Raw genomic sequence first — 22,502 nt, forward strand, 5'->3', positions numbered from 1 at the left:
ATTGCCCAGATAGCAAATATAATAATATTAATTCAGAGGACGATACATACGACGTTTGCCAGAAGTCACCTTAGAGTTTTATGTAAAAGAGGTTATGCCGAAAAGGAATTTGGCGCAGTAGCGCCACCAACGTTTTTTAGTGGTGTCCCATCCCACTCATCCCAGCAAAATGGCAAAACAGAGATTTGGGTAAATTTTCAATGGGACAATTTTCGCCCAATCTAATTAAATTGTGTGATTTATTTAATAAAATTGGCTCGCCGATCACACCTGATTCGATTTGAAGATTTTTCTCAAACATGCAATGAAATGTCGTCATTACGTGCGTTATAACAGACGGCCTACCGCGAACCACGTTCGACGTGTCGCCTCCTGTCACACTTACGTACGAATTTACAAGTGCGACAAAGAGGCAACACGCCGAACGTGGTTCGCGGTAGGCCCTCAGGCTACAAAACGTTCCGGGCGGAGTAACTCGAGAGAACTGTAAAATTGAAGGCCTAGGCCGCCTTGGACGGGAAGTATTTTTTTTTAAATTTTAATTTAAACATGGCGTCTGTGTTTATGAACAGGCTAAACAGCTGTTTTTTTTTCATCTTTATAGGGCCTGTATCTCGCTCGAATATCACCATAAATGTAAATTGTCTAATTGGTGATTAAATTGTGTACATGTGGAACTGAGGACGCTAGATGGGATTGACGCCAATTTTTGTCCTGCAGCGGTATCATGGTCGCGTTTTTATCACCTGTCATGTCATGCGTCACTTTCGCACTTACATACTTGTTAGAACGTGACAAGCAGGATGACAAATGATAAAGAGCCTGATCGTTGATCGACCACGCTTTAATTATCCCGTCTGGACGGGCCTTAAGTTATGTCGAAATATCGAAAACAAACCCAAATAAAATAAATTAGTGACAGATCTGCAAAAAAATATTCTTTTAAATACATATATATATATATATTGTTATATATATATATATATATAAGTACTTCTTCATCCGGCCTTGCAGGTAAGGAATTCTTATTATTGTCAAAAATATAATCAGCATACCTGCCTAATAACTTTCGATGTGGTTTCGCCGACACAACCCGCATGAAATTAAATCTTGCGTGACCCTCGAATCCAATTTAACTCTTCCGCAGATAGCAAACACGCGTTTACTAAGGGTTTCATATTCGTAATTTATCCCCCCATAAATTACCGACTCATTTTCCTACCTACTTACTTTTAGATGGCACAACAAACATTATATAAGTTCTGTATTTTGAACGAAGACTCAGATGTTCGTAAGCTATCTTTGGACGTGTCTATTTTTCTTAATTGTAACAAGTAAATATTCTAGCTGGTACCCATGTACCCATGTACATACAGTATATACCTACATCTATCTGCTACATGCATCATTCGTTAAGTAGATCTTAGTAGACTAAACTAACTCACACGTGGTAATTTTCATTATCTCTTGCAATACCAGTGTAGGTATTGCAAGAGATTCATGGGACCATATGGTCGCTGTGGCCATCAACCATGTCCAAAGACTTAAATGGACAGTTTGTCGTTACAGTTGGAATGGGTCGGCGTGGCGGCGCCGGGGCAGCCTTGCGCCGTGCGTGGTGGGGGGGCACTCCCGCGCAACTCGCGCAACCTGCTGCCTCCGCGGTCCGCGTCCGCGCCACCAGTCCACCAGTGCCTCGCTCGCGACCAAGGCGAATGATTACGTTCACTAAGCTAACTAACAACTGACAACTCTTTGAGCAAGTACTAAATAACACACACCAACAAATTGTGAAGTCTAGTGAAGTGTTAATGTTATACCAGTGACGCAACCATGGAAGTAAATAAACGAGGTAAACTGTGTAAAACTATGTAACGTATATATTTCATGATTAGTATAAACACCAAGGACGGCTATCAATTTGTTTCTAATAGTTACTGAGATATACGCATTAAGAGTTATACCTAGAATATACAAGAATATAAAACAAATAGAGCCGGTTTCGTAATACTTAGTAATGTCACACTGAGAATTAAGTTATAATAATTGCGTACGTCTGTATCTTGCATATAACAAACCAAAATAGTAGAGTAGGGACGAGTGTATCACTCAATCCTTAGTTGGTCATACTCCGACCTTTTCCAAGAGATGGAGTTGACTAAGATTATAAGCGTGAAGTAATAATCTATGACATCATTCCATGACAAGTTCTCACTCCACCCACAACACAACACACGTGCATTAAGGTTATGTTCCCCAAACAGGCTCTGTTATGCATCTGAAGCATGTTTCTATATCTATGTCATGTATGTGATATTAAAATGCTAGATTGATATGCCAAACGGAAAATAAATGTGGCCAGCTTTAACTAAACAGCGTACCTACTCAGTTTTGTGTCAATTCCGATAAAATATATGACAAAATATGCATACTAAAATATACAATACGTTGTTAAAATATAAATTAGTAGGTGCTTTTATGGATATTGAAACGTCCCGTAAAAATGTTTCGGCTCTAGGACGTCAAAAAGAAAATGGGAAATATAGGTGTTCTTCCACAGTTAAAATTAAGAAAATACATACATTTTAGGCTAGCTTTGGTGAAAAACTTGGAGCGATCTCTGACCTGAAAGTACTTTAAAAAAGTTTTTTTTTTTGTATTTTTTTGTTATTTGATTGTATAGCAATATATCTTATAATTGATGTCATATCCGGAGGTCAGGGGTTCAAACCCCGGCTCGTACCAATGAGTTTTTCGGAACTTATGTACGAAATATCATTTGATATTTACCAGTCGCTTTTCGGTGAAAGAAAACATCGTGAGGAAACCGGACTAATCCCAACAAGGCCTAGTTTCCCCTCTGGGTTGGAAGGTCAGATGGCAGTCGCTTTCGTAAAAACTAGTGCCTACGCCAATTCTTGGGATTAGTTGCCAAGCGGACCCCAGGCTCCTATTAGTTGTGGCAAAAATGCCGGGACAACGCGAGGAAGATGATGATGACGTGACGCACGTCAAAATCGGCTGGCTAGAAAAAAAATATCGAAGAAAGATCATATTTCGTTTTTAGGGTTCCGTACCCAAAGGATGAAAATGAGACCCTATTACTAAGACTCCGCTGTCCGTCTGTCCGTCTCTGACTGTCACCAGGCTGTATCTCATGAACCGTGATAGCTATACAGTTGAAATTTTCACAAATGATGTATTTCTGTTGCCGCTACAACAACAAATACTAAAAAGTACGGAACCCTCGGTGGGCGAGTCCGACTCGCACTTGTCCGGTTTTATTTTATTTCACAAAAAACTATCTCTATCTGGTCTGAAAATTTGCAGAAAGCCACATCATCAAAAAAAATACAAGCCAAAACTCGCTGGGGGCAGATTCACTTAGCTTATCCTGGCATGGTCTTTGATTAAATAAATAAAAGTTCTTAATGTTGTTTAATGAAATTGAAAAAACAACGTGATTTAGATAGTTACACGGACAAGTGTACAGTGCACACGGCACACACCATCAGCGCGTCGCGGCGCGCGGCGGCGGCGGCGGGCACCTCCAGCTCTAGCTCTAGCTGGGTGCAAATGTTTCTACATGAGCGACTCCGCGCATTATCGGAATCGCTGGAGCACAAAGGCCCTCGTTAGGTAACGACTTGTTAAAATTATATTAATTTGAAAAGTACTTAAATTTAAAAAATATAGAAGTTTAATTTCGGACTCAAAAATATACGATAATAATGCCTCGTTGTGCGTTCATCTCTTGCCGCAATCAAAGCAAGTATGTATGTAGGTCAAAACAATATTCTAACGCTACTTATTACGAGTAATTAAAAAGATAATTTTGCTAGTCACAGAATTCCTATAGGCATGAGAAATACTTATTGAAAAGTCACAGACAACTTAACATGTTTTCATGATTGAGCTTTCATTTTGCAACTGGTATCCACAAATCACACCTTAATCACCTTATAAAACAAAGTCCCCCGCCGCGTCTGACCGTCTGTATGTTCGCGATAAACTCAAAAACTGCTGAACGGATTTTCATGCGGTTTTCACCTCTCAATAGAGTGAATCTTGAGGAAGGTTTAGGTGTATCATTTGTTAAGGTTTTGTGTAACTCGTGCGAAGATGGGGCAGGTCGCTAGTTATTAAAAACATTGTTCATTGAAAATGAGCATTTCATTTTAAATAAAAGATATACATTACGAGTACCATATCAATATCATGCAGGGCCTAATTTTATCGTGTAGGTACACACCAAAGATAGATATAGATGATCCGTAATAGATGGATACAGTCTAAGGAAAAAACGTGCCTCGAAAATCAAGAAAATTTGATTCTCGTTCAGAGGGCGCTACTAGCTTTGGCCAACTGTCGTATAGATGGCGTTGACGGTTTCGTTTGTTATTTAACAATTTTAACGCATATCAGTGAATGAACATGGGTCAAAATCATTAAAATAATTAATGCAAATAAAAAAAATCATTTATCCATATCTAAATACATTTTATCGTATTTTTAAAAATATTTATTTTTAGTTTTAAAGTGTGTCGACAGATGGCAGTGAATTTACTGGGGTTACAAAATTTACTATGACAGTACCGCTCTAGTATAAGTTACTCTATGGTACACACTTTAGATTACGGTCCGATTTTTCAATTTGAATCTCACTTCGGGTCGTTGCGCCATAGCAGTAAGTAAGCAGTGAATAGCTCGATTTTGTCACTTGAAAATATGAGGAACACGATGAAATGCTGTTTTTGAAATACGAGCTACCGAGTGGTATAATGCGATGCGCGTGCGTGAAAATCCGATCCATATCCGATTAGTTTCGCCCTCTTCTTACTCGATTCGCCTTCGATTTCGATGGCGAATCTTAAAAATTCTCCCCCAGGTAGGTAACCCTCGAGGAAACAAACTGCTACCGTAAATAATAGTGGATATAGTCAACTAAATTTTAATGCACATTTTTACTATAAAAATAAAAAACCGGCCACGAGCACGTCGGGCCATGCTCTTTTTTTCTTTTTTTTGTCAGAGGTGGAGGTAATCCTCATTGGATACTGCCGGCCCGGTATACGGCAGCATGCCCGACTCGGCTGCTCTGGAGATTTAGCCGCCTACGGACTAAACCCCTCCACCCTGTAAAGTGTTTTGTTGCCAGAAACTCGGCGCTATCGGTGTACGCGTTGTTTCTGGGTGTGTAGTTGTGTGAACCGGGAAAGAAAGTGTGATGAATTGTGAGCGTGTTGTGTGTGTTGAGTGTACCTACGTGTTTATCAGTGTACGAAGCGGTCCTGTGACCAACTCTATGCATTGCGAAGTAGAATTTAGAAAAGTAAGGGAGAATGAAGGAGAGGAGTATGGTAGGGTATATCAAGGCTTGCAGTATCATCTATTTGGTGATTAGGTACCGTTGAATTTTTTCAGTTTTTTAACTATATACTCAATTGAGTCGGGCCATGCTCAGTGTAGGGTTCCGTAGTTGCCCTTCCATCACAATAGGCTAAACTGGAGCTTTTAGTATCTTAGAAGATTGTTAACAAAGGGATGAAATGATGCTTGGTGCCTTTCACCCGAGTTAACTACTCTACTTTTCATATCGATTACGAGGAAACCAAAAAGACAAGGCAAAACTAGACGTGACATGATTTTTTCCTCGAACGATATTAGTCTAATATTATTAGTGTGTTGTCATGGCAACCCATACGATTTGACAATTCGTGGACTAATAATATTAGTCTAATACCATTTGAGAAATGGGCTCCTGGTCATAATAACATTAATAACCCATAGCGAAAAACATTATGTGAATTAGTTAATCTAAATTCTAAACTAATCTGTAAAACTAAACTAAACTTATAAAACTTAAAATAAACTTATAAATAAAAAATGCTCCCTAGGTCGCTATCATGTATTATGGTGCCCAGAAGACTGGCAGCGTTACCTCTTTGGATGGCCAGATTTGTCTCTGGCCGAAGTAGCTGCCAGCCCTCTGGTCACCAAAGGCGTCTACAAGGCGCTCAGAAATATCTTTAAATAATGATTTCGCACTGGGCCCCCACGGTCCCAGTTTCGACTCCGAACGGCGCAAATATGTAGCCCTCGCCGAGGACAGGATATTTGCGCCGCTTGTTTAGTTCTGCCGTTGTGGCCGCAGCGTGTCAATTTGTTGATCTGTATAAGAATGTCCTATAATATTTACTTATTTATCAAATTGCAATATTTAAGAAAAAAACACATATTTTAGGAAACTGCAGTAATTTTAAAGTTATTGGTTAATTAAAGTATGAAAATCAGCGAGATTGCCTCTTACTTTTTATTTTTTCGTTCTAAAACTGCCAATAGTCAACAGCATTACTTACTCATACAGCCAATGAAACTGTTTTGGAAAAATAAGTATTAAAAAAAATTTTACGAATAAAATAAGCAGTTTTTATCTTATATTTTACTTTATTGGCGTGAATAATGCCAAATAACTTTAAAAACCCATTTAATGTCGTAATAAACGTTTAACTGTGGCTGTAAGTACGTCTTTATACTATGAAGGGGAAACTTTTTGCGATAACTCAAAAACGGCTAAACTGATCACAGTCATACTCGCTATAAGTAGTTTTCATTTAATGTCTTTCTTAAGCTCTATTTCCACTTTTTTATATTTTTTGGACCCTTGGTTCAAAAGAAGGGGGGCGGTTGAAGCGAAAAAAAAATTACACCCCCACTTTACGTGTAGGGGAGGTACCCTAAGACTTTTTTGATTTTAGATTTTATTGTACGACTTTGTCGGATTTATTGATTGATTATGCTAAATAGGTAGCAGCTTTCCAGCACTAACGATCACGGAGCAAAGCTTCGGACAAACAGACAGACAGACGGACGAACATGGCGAAACTATAAGGGTTCCTAGTTGATTTTAATAACAAAACTTCCGTGAGGCACTGACATATTAAATATATTAAACCGGGTCGGGCAATCGATGACTGCTCGACATGTTTCGCACTGACCATCGACTTTATAAACGAGAGGTACCCGGTTTAATATATTTAATATGGTTCCTAGTTGACTAAGGAACTCCAAAAACGTTCTGCAATAGTGGGCTTTGTTACAAGGAACACCAAGCATTTCAAACTGCTATACTTATGGGGGTTTTCGGGGGCGTTAAATAGATCTACGAGTATATAGGTAGGTCTCTGGGAAAACGCGCATTTTTGAATTTTTTTATGTTTTCCGAGCAAAGTTCGGTTTTTCAGATATTCTTATAACTTTAAACGAGCAATTCTTAGATCCGATATATATATATATATATATATATATATATTCAATTCAATTAAATTATTAATTTCGAATCATTTTGATCCATATAGTGTTAGTAAAATATGAAATATATATATATTTCAGGGATCTCGGACACACGGCTTTAATGATTTCGATGAAATTTGCTAAATGAGGGTTTTAGGGGCGAAAAATCGATCTAGGTCATATCTCTGGGAAAACGCGCATTTTTGAGTTTTTATTTGTTTTCCGAGCAAAGTTCGGTCTCCCAAGTACTCTCTCAATAACAGAAGAAAAATTCACGACCTGATATTCCTTCATAAGCTAGTTAACTGCAGAGGTGTATGTTTTTTTTTATTCATGTATTTATTTAGGGACTTTTAATCTAGACACGCGGTAGCGTGTCCAGCCAAGTTCTAAAAAAAAGGAACTGGCGACGCAGCAACCGTGTGTAGCTACTTTTGACCCATTCACAACTTGAAATCTATTTAACCTGCACATATGAAATTTGGCATATCTATTCAAGCCCCTTAGCTTGTCCAGAATACCAAATTTCATCAACGTAGCTCAAACAGTTATTGAAAAATTCACGTTTAAAACCGGCATTTTTGTGACTGTCTGACTGACTTATAGATCAAACACCTAAAAAAAACCTAACCCACTTCCAGATGACCTAAAAACTTGATATTTGGCATCAAGGTAGACTATTAAATGAATATAGAGGAAAAAATCTAAAACCTGAAATTCGATGGAAAAAAAATCATAATTATATTGATACTCATTAGATTAATTAACTTACAGCCCAAAAACCTAACCCACTTCTAGAACACCTAGAAACTTTATATTTGGTATCAAGGTAGATTATTAGGAGTATATAAGGGTAAAAATCTGAAAACTGAAAATTATTGATAAACCGATTGATAAAAAAATATCTTAATGATTATTTAATTATTTAGACTTATAAATCGAAAATTTAACCAACTTCTAGGTGACCAAGAAACTTGATATTTGGCATCAAGGTAGGCTATTAAATGAATATAGAGAAAAAGAGAGAGAGACGTTGGCTCTCTTTGCATGTTCTACCGTCTGTACAATGGGGAATGTTCCGAAGAACTTTTTGATCTGGTGCCATCGTCTCGTTTCTATCACCGCACCTCCCGCCAAAGGAGCAAAGCTCATCCTCACTTCTTAGACACATGGCACACCATGAATAAGCGGGCATCCCGCTCGTTTCTTCCCAGAACGTGCAGAATGTGGAATGAGTTGCCTCCTGAGGTATTTCCTTTGTGCTACGACATGGGATTCTTCAAGAAGCGGGTATTTAGGGTTCTCAAGGGTCGGCAATGCTTAAGTGGCTCCTGTGATGTTGCTTACGTCCATGGGCGACGATGACTGCTTCCCATCAGGCGGCTCGTCTGCTCGTTTGCTGAACATCACATAAAAAAAAAAAAAAAAAACCTGAAAATTATTGATAATTCGATGGAAAAAAAAACATATATTGATATTCATTAGATTAATTAAGACTTACAGCCCAAAAACCTAACCCACTCCTAGATGACCTAGAAACTTGATATTTGGCACGAAGGTAGACCATTAGGCGTGTACAAAATCTAAAAACTGAAAATTTCTGCTAACTGGCCGAGCGTTAGCGAGTGTCTCCTTTTCAACTTGGGCAAAACTGCTTTCGTATTTTCTCATCTGGAGGTCGCATTTGGGTCTTACACAAAACTGTGTTCAAGTCTTTCCTGTAGACATACCCAAAAGTTAAAGGCTATAAAGGTAAATTTTCTCATTTAACCTTTATCCATTTTGAATAACAAAACTTCCTTGAGGCACTGACATATTAAAATATATTAAACCGGGTCACTCACGTTAATAAAGTCGATGATTGCGGACATGTTTCGCTCCATAACGAGGAGCATTTTCACAGAGCACTCGCGTTGGTGGCCCGACGCAGACTGCGGGCTGCAGCCCTCCGCGACCGATTACTCGGTGCGGGCGACGGCAGCGGCAGGGGAGACGAGAAACTACCCTTGTTTTCGGCATTATTGTCAAATGATGGGTTGCACACAGCACTCACTACTTCATTCGCACACAGCATTCACTGCGTCGGGCTACCAACGTGAGCGCTCTGTGAAAGTGCTACTCTTTATGGAGCGATGTTTCGGACACTTCAGGCTTTCGGTCCCACGCGGAGCTCGGCCTTCGGCCTTTGCAATCAGACACTTGTACTATTGTTCTGTGTTTAAGCACTTACAACCTGGACGCTTCGGGCCTTCGCGTTTAGACACTTGTACTAATGTTCTGTTACATATTAAATCACATTGACAATCGGTTCTGTCGCGAATTAATTTTGTTACCTTTATTTACCAACGTTTCGACACAGGTTTCACTACTGACGTCCCAGCAAAATTTCAAAACAGAGATTTGTGTGACTATTACCCGACGAAGTGTATTTAAAGTTTGGGGTAGGGTAATCACATTTTCAAACCACCCACTACACATAAATGTTCTGTGTTAGAGCACTACTCTCCTGAACGCTTCAGGCCTACGCGGAGCTCGGCCTTCGGCCTTCACATTTAGACACTTCATTGTTCTGGATTTAAGCACTTATCTCCTGGATGCTTCGGGCCTTCGGCTCTGCGGGGAGCTCGGCCGTCGGCCTTCACGTTTAGACACTAACTTGTACTATTATTCTGTGTTCGAGCACTAACATTCAGGACGCTTCAGGCCTTCGGCCCTACGCGGAGTTCGGCCTTTGTCATTCGCACTTAGACACTTGTACTATTGTTCTGTATTTTAAGCACTATCCTCCTCAACGCTTCGGGCCTTCGGCCCTTCGTGGAGCTTAGTATTCGGCCTTCGGATATACAAATTTTTATCTAATAAAAAGGAAGGTTCGAGCCCGGGATCCCGCTCCTGACACGATTTTGGCCCTGAAAGAGGCTTTGGTCGAGGAATGGGAAGCTTGTCCGCAGGATACCATCAGGAAGCTGATAAGATCCATGAAGAACCGGATTGCATGCGTCAAGAAGGCCCGCGGCGGAAATACAAAATATTAAACAGGAAAAATTAAATGGTTTTCTCTCTACGAAATTGCTCTTATTCCCATTTTCAGGACGTTAACTGAACGTGATTTTTCCCCATTTTGCTAAAATCGCTCAGATTTCAGTATCTGAAATAAACCTCAGGAATTTTGTTTTTTAAAAAGGTAAATTTAGCAGCTTTTTAATGGTACTATTACTTTAAGAATACGCGAATTAGTTTCGTAGATATTTCGTTTTTAAATCCAACACAGATTTGAGTCGATTTTTTTGCTCCTAAGTGTAGACACTTGTACTCTTGTTCTGTGTTTAAGTACTACCAACCTGGACGCTTCGGGCCTTCGACCCTACGCGGAGCTCGGCCTTCGGCCTTCGCATTTAGACACTTGTATTATTGTTCTGTATTTAAGCACTAATCTCCTGGACGCTTCGAGCCTTCGACCCTACGCGGAGCTCGGCTTTCGCGTTTAGACACTTGTACTATTATTCTGTGTTAAAGCACTAACATCCAGGATGCTTCGCCCAACAAACACATTAGCCATATTAACAACTCATTTAGAGTCCTGAGTGACATAGTAGTTTTATAAGACCCATTATAATAGTTTTAGGTGATACTATGGAAATAAACGGTCTTATTAATACACTGGCGCTAGTAAGGTGATATAATAGACATATGATTGCATAATGCAGCTAAAGGCTGTAATAAGGTGGTATTAGCTGCCTCTTTATATATTATGGTTACCACTTTAAGTAGATTTTAACGCTGAAGGTTCTTTTGGGGTGCCCATTATAACTTACTCGCGCTATAGCTCTATAATCGTGTTATGTTTACCTTTTAGTGCTTAATGTCGCCTACAGTGTTACAACAGCTATAGAAATACTCTTAAGCCATTTAAGAGTGGCAACAGTAATTCTTATAGCTCTTAGTAATATAGTGATACAACCGACATAATTTTCCCTGTTAAATCACGTAGTTTTTTAGTGCTAGAAGTGCTATAACAGCAGTATGGAACCGTAGCTCTTCAAGAGTGTTTGTGCGAACATTATTACGTCTTAAAGTTATTTTTAAGTATTTCAGATATAAGATACCTCTCTGTATAACCTTTAATGGTTTATCGTGATACATTGTTGTTTAAAGTTGAATACCACATCAAATATAGCCTTATTAGGCCCAAAAGCTCTAAACTACGACATAAGTGTTAATAATCATTTACGCGATTTTGTTTACAAACAAACACAAAAATGCTTGAAATATCTAGTAATAAAGCAGTAATTGTTGAGGTCATTTTGTTCTGATATTACAATATCTAGTATGTTTAGCATAACCATTCACAAAACTAAAGATTATAATTAACTTACTTACAAAAAATAAACTAGGCTAGTATTTTTAGTATACAAAATTTCTCAAAACATGTATATTTACAAGGCGCTTGAAAATTGAGATGTAAAATACCATATATAATGACAGAAAAGTAATAACCGCAATAGAATTTCAGTTGAATTCTCTACTACGTGTCGTGAAACTTTGCTGTGTACTCACCAGGTAATAATAATTCCAATAAACCATCAAGCTGTCGCCATTATAAACAATCTATCTGACTACGTCACGCAACACTATGAGCTATTATTGGAAATTGTATTAAATATTTTGACATTTAAAACTTCAAACGATTGTTTTCACTACTGCAGCGTTCTTGTAACACTGGAAGTGATACAAGATAACATATTACAAGGTTATTAGAGCTATAAGTGAAAATACTGCTACTTTAACCCTTTATTATCACTTCCGGTAAGAATAATCCCTATTATAGCACTATTATATCACTAATAGTTTATCACTATTGCACATAAAATGAACCACTGTAGAGCTTCAAGCACTAACGTCGGTGCCTAATTCCGACTATAAGAGAGTTATAGCGTGCTATATCGCTAAAATTTAGGCCGCACTATCGCTATCAGTTTAATCGAAATAATAGTCAGCTTTTATAGAACTAGTTTTATCGCTAAAATGTTACTTGGGCGGGCCTTCGGCCCTACGCGGAGCTAGGTTTCGGCTTTTTTCACAGCTTTAAGGGGCTGTAGACCTGAGTATTTATATGATTTCAATATCAACTCGATACAACCCGTTCCCGAGATAATAGGTCTTGACAGGCAGACGGATGGACGGACAACAAAGTGATCCCATATGGGTTCAGTTTTTTTTCCTTTTAAAGTACCTACGGAACCCTAAAAAGAAAACTATACAAAATAGAGTAATTTTACAAATTATACGCCAGTCCCATCGTACCTTAATCTAAATTACACTCGTCTACGGCCTGTCAGTATACTGACTAATATAATTTATACACAAATAAATATATCTCCTTTGCCTCTTCTGAGATTGGTGCCGCCAAGATGCTTTGAAAAGCGCCTACATCTAACCTATTAATATTTAGTGACTTCATCAACAATTGTCTTTTACCTTCGTTCCGTACACATTCCACCAGTATATGTTGAACATCCTCTACAATATTGCAAGCTTCGCAGTTCGGGGATGGCTCTTTTTTCATCATAAAAGCGAACTTCTTTAGAGAAATGTGTCCTGAACGAAGTGTTAACCCTATTTTAATTAATTTCCTACTTAACCTAGCACTCATAAACCAAGGAATATGAGGAGGTTCACATTGCATAGTCCTGTACCATATACCTTTTACTTTGCAACTCTCATCAGTGTTCTTTCCATATCCCACGTACTTTCATATTGTATTTATGTAACTTTTCTGTAAAGTCTGGTGTAATATTAACTTTTGCTCCAATTGTGCGGGCTTCTTTTGCTAACATGTCAACTTTCTCATTTCCTCTTAATCCTATGTGTGCAGGGATCCATTACAGTCTCAAAGACATATCAGTAGGTAAAGAGTACAATTTATCAAGCACAGTGTAAGCTATCGCTGTACCTCTGTTTCCAGAGGCGCAGCGAGCTACATGTTGCAAAGCGCTTTTACTGTCTGTAAAAATGACGATATTTTTGCATTTTAAACTAACTGCATAAGATACATCCTCTGAAATCGCAAATAACTCCGCCGACATAATACAAATTTCTGAAATCGTCTTATTACAAATTTATTTACATACAAGATATATACAGTGGTACTACGTAAACGAAATTAATAACTAGCTTAAATCTAAAATAGGCCCTTGAGGCATTGTACCAAGGATGCTGGCGGCATTTCCCCGCTGTATCGCAATGCTGATACGTTGTGCGAGAAAGCCGCCAGCTCCTCGGTCACCAGTTACGTCAACCAGACGCTTCGCGATTTCTGCAAATGAAATTATATTGTAACAACTTTTGGTTTTAAACAGTGGGTCTAAATATGCGGCTCCTATACTACTAGTTCCATTTTTTGATGCAGTATAGATTTGGTGCCAATCTCCGTATTTTTTACTTACTTGCAATAAACCATTGTTTCTTATATCACTAGGATGGTATAATTTCTTTGCACTAAATCTAACTTGGTAAAAATGACATCTCTAAAATGTATATTAGAAATATAAAAATACTTGGGAGTATTCAGACTGAACATTTTAAGGGGATTTGAGGTAAATATCCGTTCATTTTTTACATAGGAGTATACAGTTGCAAGCAGTGGTAGTTTTTTCCTTATCCATTACTTACCTCTAGCAGATAATTCAAGTACTTCTAGAACTTCGACAGTTTTATTATTGGTCCACGTTAAACATTTAAGACAATATTTGTAAGCCAAATATGATCTACGTATATGTAAAGGTACTATAGTTAACTCAGACTCCATTACATGAATCGGAGTAGTTTTTATAAAGCCACCTATTACTCTTATAAGGCTTGATTCTGTACCTTATCTAATTTCGTTACATGGTATTTGGCACTACAGTCATACAGAAAACATGCATAGTCCATCCTACTGCGAATTAGCGCTATATAAATTCTCCTTAAATGAGAAGGGTGTACACCCCACGTCGGCCCGAACAGAACTTTCAATATGTTAAGGTATTTGGACTATTTGGATATCTTTACATGAATTTCATTTATATGGCTGCTAAATAGTAATGCCTTATCCAACCAGAAAGCTAAGTATTTTATTTTGTCCGCTGAACATATTAAGTTATTTCCATGATTAGGTTTATGGGCTGTATTTTTCGTCCTCTGGTAAATAAACAAGCTTTAGTTTTACTATTCGATATTTCTAACCCTAATTCTCCTAACTTAATTGCTATTTCACTGAGTGATACTTGTACGCTCATTATACTTTCGTTCAAGCAAAGATAGATAAATAGATAGATACAGTCTAAGGAAAAAACGTGCCTCGAAAATCAAGAAAATTTGATTCTCGTTCAGAGGGCGCTACTAGCTTTGGCCAACTGTCGTATAGATGGCGTTGACGGTTTCGTTTGTTATTTAACAATTTTAACGCATATCAGTGTAAGAACATGGGTCAAAATCATAAAAATAATTAATTCAAATAAAAAAAATCATTTATCCATATTTAAATACATTTTATCGTATTTTTATAAATCTTAAGTTTTAAAGTGTGTCGACAGATGGCAGTGAATTTACTGGGGTTACAAAATTTACTATGACAGTACCGCTCTAGTATAAGTTCCTCTATGGTTCAAGTTACATGACCTTTTGTATGTTTACATTATTTATTATTTTATTGCACATTTTAACCATTTTTATATTTAATTGCAAATGAATGTTTGATACTCGTTTTAATTTGATCTTCGATTTTACATTTAATATTTCGATTTTACATTTATGATATCGTTTTTATTTTAATTTTATGTTTTGAATACTGTTAATGAATAATCGTATAAGTAGGTAAATACCTACTAACAAACTATATAGGCCTATTTTGACCTGAAATAAATGAATTGAGTGTCCCCCTGAACTTTTGAACCATGGGTCCGAAAATATTGAAATCGTGAAAGTAGTAATTAACAAAGATTTTCAATGAAAACTATAGCGAATACACCTATAAATAGGTTAAGCCGTTTTTGAGTAATCGCAAAAAGTCTTCCCTTCTTAGTAAAATATATACATAGTGAAAAGGTACTTACTCCCTTTTGCTTGTTATGAACATGATACCTACTTAATAAATAGCTCCCGTTCAAGGCAGCCTATGCCTATTGTGACAGACGGGCAACTACGGAACCCTACACTGAGCATGGCCTGACATGCTGTTGGCCGGTTATCTGTGTAATCATAACACTATTAGATGCTTTTAAAGTACAGACCCTCTCCTTGAAAGGCAGTTTTTGTAATTTAAACACAATTACAAGAGAACATAATATTGAATAATATGTACAATTACAATCCAACTTTTGTGTGTAATCTTATTTTGGAGCAGTACTTAAGTACCTACATTGTTTCTGTGACCGCAGCGCCCACAGAGCATGCGGATATGGTGACTGTCACCTACAGCGGTGGTATCATGGTCGCATTTTTGTCACTTGTCATGTCATGCATCACTTTCGCACTTACATACTTGTTAGAACGTGACAGGCATGATGACCGATGATAAAAACTGACCATCTTAGCCCTACACGTGCTCATTAGAGGTTAGTTTGTTGGGCTGCCGATACTTTCTAGGGACTAGGGACGGCAGGTTAGCGTTCCGTTGTTTTAAAGGGGCGTTAACGCGCATATGATACCCCGGGAGTTGCATGCGTACATGTTAAGTTATCTTCTGAATATTAAGCAAGCTGAATGATTGTTTACCACCTATCATATAGATATTAAGAAGTCCTATTAATAACGCAGTTAACGCCGAACGTCAGTATCAATTTATCACATAAATATTGCACCCGTAACTAGTGTAGTAGCCATAAATAAGTAACGTAGTGCAACTAGTGCATGAATATAGAGCGGCCAGTAGGTACAAGCGCTGGATCCGAAGTATGATGGATGACCGGGCAGGTTGTCCCGAGACTCGGTCGCGGGAGCTCCACGGCTGATAGCTCTAATCTAATTGATCACGAGATCCAGGTGAAAAACGATTATATATCACTAGACTTATATTGACCGGGATATAGACCGTGATTACCTTTTGTATTATTTGTGAGCTCCCGATATTTCGACGCAGTTACATGCATCATGTTCACGGGTGACTGAAGATAGCGGGTGGGTGTCAAAGTTGTGTAGACAGCGCTCTGTCTACCCTCATTCTTGCGCGTCGGCTGCGTTCACTTTCAACGTTACCAACGGTCGCATTCACACTTGTTGGTCCGGTCGCGTTCACACTCGTTGGTCTGTCCAAACACACTACACTCACGGTGTCACTACGCGTGTTTGATTCGGATATCACTGGTTTTTTACACAAACAAATCACAGGATTCCACACATTTGACAGTTTAAACCCATCTTCACGATTGAAATTTTTGTATTTGTGAATTTCAACGGCTTCTCTTACCAATCTTGGTATATAGCGGCGTTCTGTCGAAATGACCTTGGGACTATGCAACTCGATCCAGTGATTTGTACCCGACTCAAGGAGATGCTGAGCAATAGCTGACTTGCGAACGTCATTGTTCTTGACCGCAGCAATGTGTTCTTTAATTCTGCAGGCAATAGTGCGTTTGGTCTGCCCAATGTACGAACTACCACAGCTGCGCTCAACTTTGTATACACCAGGTTTTTCCAGGGGAAAATTGTCTAGGCGACCGCAGAAATTGTGCAATTTTCCTGTGCGGGGTGAAGATAGTTTTTACAGAGTAGAATGAGGGTAGACAGAGCGCTGTCTACACAACTTTGACACCCACCCGCTATCTTCAGTCACCCGTGCACATGATGCATGTAACTGCGTCGAAATATCGGGAGCTCACAAATAATACAAAAGGTAATCACGGTCTATATCCCGGTCAATATAAGTCTAGTGAAACTAACCGTGAATCATTCAAAACTCTGATTCTATATCACTTTAGATTGGTTTTCAATACATGTATGTAAAATGAATTTTAAATGCGTTTACTTGATATTGGTTTCAAAGTTTTAAATGCAATACTTAAGTTAAATTTCCTTACCGTTAAACCAGTGTCAAATTGTACTGGTAACCAAGGTAACTCCAGGTTTAACCGGTAAACCCGGGTTAGTGAATGGTGCAAGTGGGCCTAAGGGCCATTTGCAAGCATTTGCACCATCCCACTAACCCGGGGTTAAGCGGTTACACCATTAACCCAGTGTCAAATTGTACTGGTAATTATTGTAACTCCAGGTGGCCCTAGATAGTTAATTTTAGTTACATGGTTAAAGTAACATTAACGCTTTGGTACCTACATATCTACATTTAAATATGACTGATATAATATGTGACGTTTTCAATCAAAAGGTACCACATTGTCGCTTACCATAAGGACGAAAAATGCTTGTATCTTTATACGAAAAACCTGTCAGAGCGTCCTTATGGCAAGCGACAATGTGGTACCTTTTGCTTGAAAACGACACATATTATGATTACTGCTTTAAGGTTTTAACATTTTACACACAGGAATGTTTTTCTTTTAGTACCGAAAAATGGGATGAGTAGGGTTCGCGGGGAGAGTTGGGTTATGAATGGGGAGAGAAGGAATGAAAGGGGGGTGAGATGGGTTTTTAGGGCTACTGCTACAAAAATAATGTATTCCAATTTAAAATGGAGCTATAGTAATACTTACTCATAATAATAAAAAACCGGCTAAGTGCGAGTCGGACTCGCGTTCCAAGGGTTCCGTACATTACACAATTTAAACAATGTATTTTTTTTTGTGAAACGTGCGTGAAATGTCTTTAAAAAACCCGTAGGGGTCGAATCAAAAACTAAGTAATTAAGTCCGACTCACGCTTGACTGCACATTTCTAATAGATTTTCCTGTCATCTATAGGTAAAGATCTATTTTGTGTATTTTTTTCGAAATTTTAGACCCAGTAGTTTCGGAGATAAAGGGGGGAAATTGTCATTTTTTGCCTATTTTCTTGAATAACTTCTCAACTGTTTATCGTAAAATTATTTAAAAAAAATTGAGATTCTTACAATGAGTTCTTTTATTTGATATGTAACACGATATAGTTTGAAAAACTTTATTTTTTAATTTTATCATATACCCCCCAAAAGTGGCACCCATTTTTAAAATTAATTTGTTTACGTTACATGTCCGTCTTTGGGTCACAAACTTACATATGTATCCCAAATTTCAACTTAATTGGTCTAGTAGTTTCGGAGAAAATAGGCTGTGACAGACGGACAGACAGACAGACGCACGAGTGATCCTATAAGGGTTCCGTTTTTTCATTTTGAGGTACGGAACCCTAAAAATGGCACTTTTTAATGCAAATGCTTGGTTTGTTAATGAAAATAAAAAAATCGCTATCCTATTTGCCTATAAGATTTGAGAAATTTCCTCAATTCCTCAAGGATCTCACCATCAGTCATCAGAAAATTAAGCCAACTTGGAACTGTAGGTAAACTTTCAAACAAAATCTGTTTCAAACAAAACCAAATCGTTTTAGAAATGGCGGATTTCTCAGGTATCATTTTTTTTTATGGTGCACCAACAACTGTTTACACTGGCACAGGAAGAAAAAATACATGCAAGCACTTTCAGTGATATTCTAAGTGCAACAATCACTTAAAGGTAAACACAACATGCATTTGATACAGGAATGCAATATACAATATGTAATCATACATATAGTGCACTGCCTTATGGGAATATTATAGTTCAGATCCGGAAACCGCTTTCAATCTGCTTAATCTAAGCAATCTAATTTATTTTTTATTTGTCTATAATGTGTTACTTCTAGGACTCCTTTGTTTGTTTGTCTGTTTATTTAATTTTAATTTTTATGATTTTATTGTTAATTATGTGCATGATTAGTGTTAATGTAACATGTTATTACTGTTTTTGCATGGCTTATGTCGATATTTGCAAATAAAGACGAATACTGAATTCTAGTCTAATCTTATTATTATTGTTAGTGGCCAATCACTATAACAGTCACCCTACATTTAAGAACATTATACGAGTGATATCTTTTTGTAACTTGTATTATTGTAAATGCTAAATGTTGTGTGCTCTATAAATATCTACATCTACTCGTACCCTTTGCCTGGAAACTTTACAAATCCAATCGTTCTTTATTCTTATGGAGTTAATAAGTGCATGGAAACTATTTGTAAATATATCCGAAAAAAAAAAATGATTTAACTTCAGATGTGTTGTGTTGCTAATAAAAATAACTATAAATTGGTTAAATATAATTTATTTAAAAGTAGGTATAGCACTCGTGGTCGTTAATTTTCGTGTCCTCGAGGCAATAAAATAATAACTAGTGGGATTAAATTTATTTTCCCCTCACTAGCTCGGAAAGCCGTCTTTTATCCTTTAAAACCAGCGGGGAAAACCGCATTTTATCCACTAGTGGGGAAAGTAATTTGACCTTGGATGGAGCGTGTTTAAGTAGTTTGACAGATAACAAAACGTAAAACGCTCATAATAATGGTTCGTTCGATATTAATTATCATTAAATAAATGGTTTGAGCATTTATTAAAAAAATAACAAATTTAGCTTTATTTACTGATTTTAAGTCATAAACCTTAAAATTCCATAAGAAACGTTTGTTTTCTAATAATGATGTTAAAATAACTATAAATTGGTTAAATATATTTTATTTAAAAGTAGGTATAGCACTCGTGGTCGTTAATTTTCGTGTCCTCGAGGCAATAAAATAATAACTAGTGGGATTAAATTTATTTTCCCCTCACTAGCTCGGAAAGCCGTCTTTTATCCTTTAAAACCAGCGGGGAAAACCGCATTTTATCCACTAGTGGGGAAAGTAATTTGACCTTGGATGGAGCGTGTTTAAGTAGTTTGACAGATAACAAAACGTAAAACGCTCATAATAATGGTTCGTTCGATATTAATTATCATTAAATAAATGGTTTGAGCATTTATTAAAAAAATAACAAATTTAGCTTTATTTACTGATTTTAAGTCATAAACCTTAAAATTCCATAAGAAACGTTTGTTTTCTAATAATGATGTTAAATAACGCGCAAATTCTGAACGCACAAGTTGAGTCGACGCAATTTCAAAACGCATCATTGACATTTCATACGTCAGAAATGTCAACATTGTCAACAAAATTTTTACTTTAAAACTTCTCACGTTAAAATACAGAATTTCCAGCTTATTGTTATAATATCGTAAAAAAATTAGTGATTCCAGTGATGAAGATGATCTAACGCCTGTGGATGTTGCACTTTCCTCGCTATAGTGAGGTGACAAGTTTTGTGTTACACACGGGTGCAAATGTATTTTACTTCTCGTGTTTCAATTCCACACTCGCTGGTAAAATACAACTTTGCACCCTTGTATAACAAATAACTATTTTGAGCATAAAACACGTGTACGTGCCTGCGAAACTCTGCCAATTAGCGATATAATAGCAGGTAAATTACTCTCGTCGCCTGTATAACAATTATGTACCAGACCGACAGTTAAATTAATCAGTCGAAATCTGTGTCGCTATAAAGGTTTCAGCATAAAATATGCCAAGGAGAAGGTGAGTAGGGTAAGAATGTAGTGTTGGCGCGGCAGGTCTCGTTTGTCTGAGGCGTGTTAATGAGCCGCGTGTGTTGTATTGGCTACGCTCTGCAAGAATACCGCGAGAGAAGCCAGCGCTGCAATTACTAACTGCAGTATAAAGTGGCATATTCTTCAACTGCGGGACGCGCTAATTAGAGGGCGGGTACCGTTCACCTGTATTTCAACTTCTCAACTTACTCTAAGAAGATCATTAAATTTTAGAATGTAAATATGTATTTAAATTTGATGTGTGGCTCTTTGAGTATCTAAACAATTTAACTTCCACACTTTCATAATGGCGCCGTAAATATTAAATATTAAAAAAATATTATACTGATTCTCAAAAAAGGCATCGACAGGTTAAAGTTAACGAAATTTTTTTTGTATTTTTTTAACTCAAGAATGAACAATATTTTTTACTACTTAAAATACGCCAATTTTTTTAAAAATGGAACCGAAAATTGTTACTAAACATTCAGCTGGTCTGATGACGGAGAGGGTGAGAAGGAACTTTTTAATAATTCAACATAATCTCATCTCTCATCGAATTTGGGCTCGGTTAAGGTCGTCAATAACAGCTTCAATAAAGAATAAAAAAATAGTCAGTCTTGTTTATAGCACGCTTTTCTTATCAATATCTTTACTTGTGATTAATAACGAACTAACTAACAATGACATACCTACAACCTACATAGGTACGAGTACTTCTTACATTCTTGTATTAAATAAAGTATTTTGGGGAAAACTGGTATTTCATAAGATCGCATGTAAAGTGTTTGTTTGATCTTTCTCTTCTAATCAGTGAAGATTAATCGAACTTGAAACAGTCAATCGGAAGTGTAAACAAGCGCTCTAAATGCTTTGTATTACAATCAGGCGTATGGCGGGATTACTAGATCACGTAACATTCCGCAGGCTTGCTATAAGTTTATTCAAATGAATACCGACGTGGGAGGCTAGCTCCTCATTATCACCATCGCTCAATAACACTGCCCACGGTCATTTCCCATCCGTTTCGCACTCCAATCGACAATTGTACTTATACACTGACACCTAGCTAGATATAGGTACACGTGAACGATCGTCATTGCACATTAATAGACACTATCTAGGTAACATTGCAAGTTCATGTTATAATTTAGCGGGTTTTAATTAAGCGGTGCATGTAATTACTTCGCTTTAATGGTACAGCATTCATGTTGCGACTGTTGGAAGGTGCTGGCTGCAGGACTGTCTATGGTCATAATTTGAATGTGACTTATAAAGGAACATTGTTTTTTTCATTTTTGATGTTTTAATTACAATGGTGTAACGTGTAATACTTTTCTCTCTATTTCAATATACTTATTATAGCATCACCTAATGCTTATTCTTTAATCACTGCTTTCCACCATCAGCGACTTCTTGAGTGAGAATTCGCATTTATACCTATGGTGATTAGCTGGAAATCTAAGGAAGGAAAATTGCGCCGAGATTAGTTTATTTACGTCCCCACCTTTGGCGTGGTATTGAAATGAATACTTAGCTAGGTATCTACTACTTAAAATTGAGTTACCTTCTCCATCAAGAACGTCTTGTACAGTCACGGACTTTAATATTTGAGCCAATTAGGG

General features: G+C 37.4%; 1 protein-coding gene and 1 long non-coding RNA gene across 2 annotated transcripts in view; one reads left to right on the top strand and one right to left on the bottom strand.

Moving 5' to 3' along the window:
* The first annotated feature begins 1,691 nt into the window (after nucleotides 1-1,691).
* LOC134754962 (filamin-B) overlaps nucleotides 1,692-22,502 on the top strand; it is a 174,490-nt gene continuing 153,679 nt past the window's right edge. The window contains exon 1 of the mRNA XM_063691456.1: nucleotides 1,692-1,852. The gene's annotated coding sequence lies outside the window, so the exon portion shown is untranslated. The remainder of the gene's footprint in view (nucleotides 1,853-22,502) is intronic.
* The window catches only part of LOC134754981 (uncharacterized), a 245,613-nt gene continuing 229,819 nt past the window's right edge, over nucleotides 6,709-22,502 (bottom strand). The window contains exon 2 of the long non-coding RNA XR_010128998.1: nucleotides 6,709-6,772. This is a non-coding gene — a long non-coding RNA (uncharacterized LOC134754981). The remainder of the gene's footprint in view (nucleotides 6,773-22,502) is intronic.

The sequence above is a fragment of the Cydia strobilella genome, chromosome Z (assembly GCF_947568885.1).
Source record: "Cydia strobilella chromosome Z, ilCydStro3.1, whole genome shotgun sequence".
Classification (NCBI taxonomy): domain Eukaryota; kingdom Metazoa; phylum Arthropoda; class Insecta; order Lepidoptera; family Tortricidae; genus Cydia; species Cydia strobilella.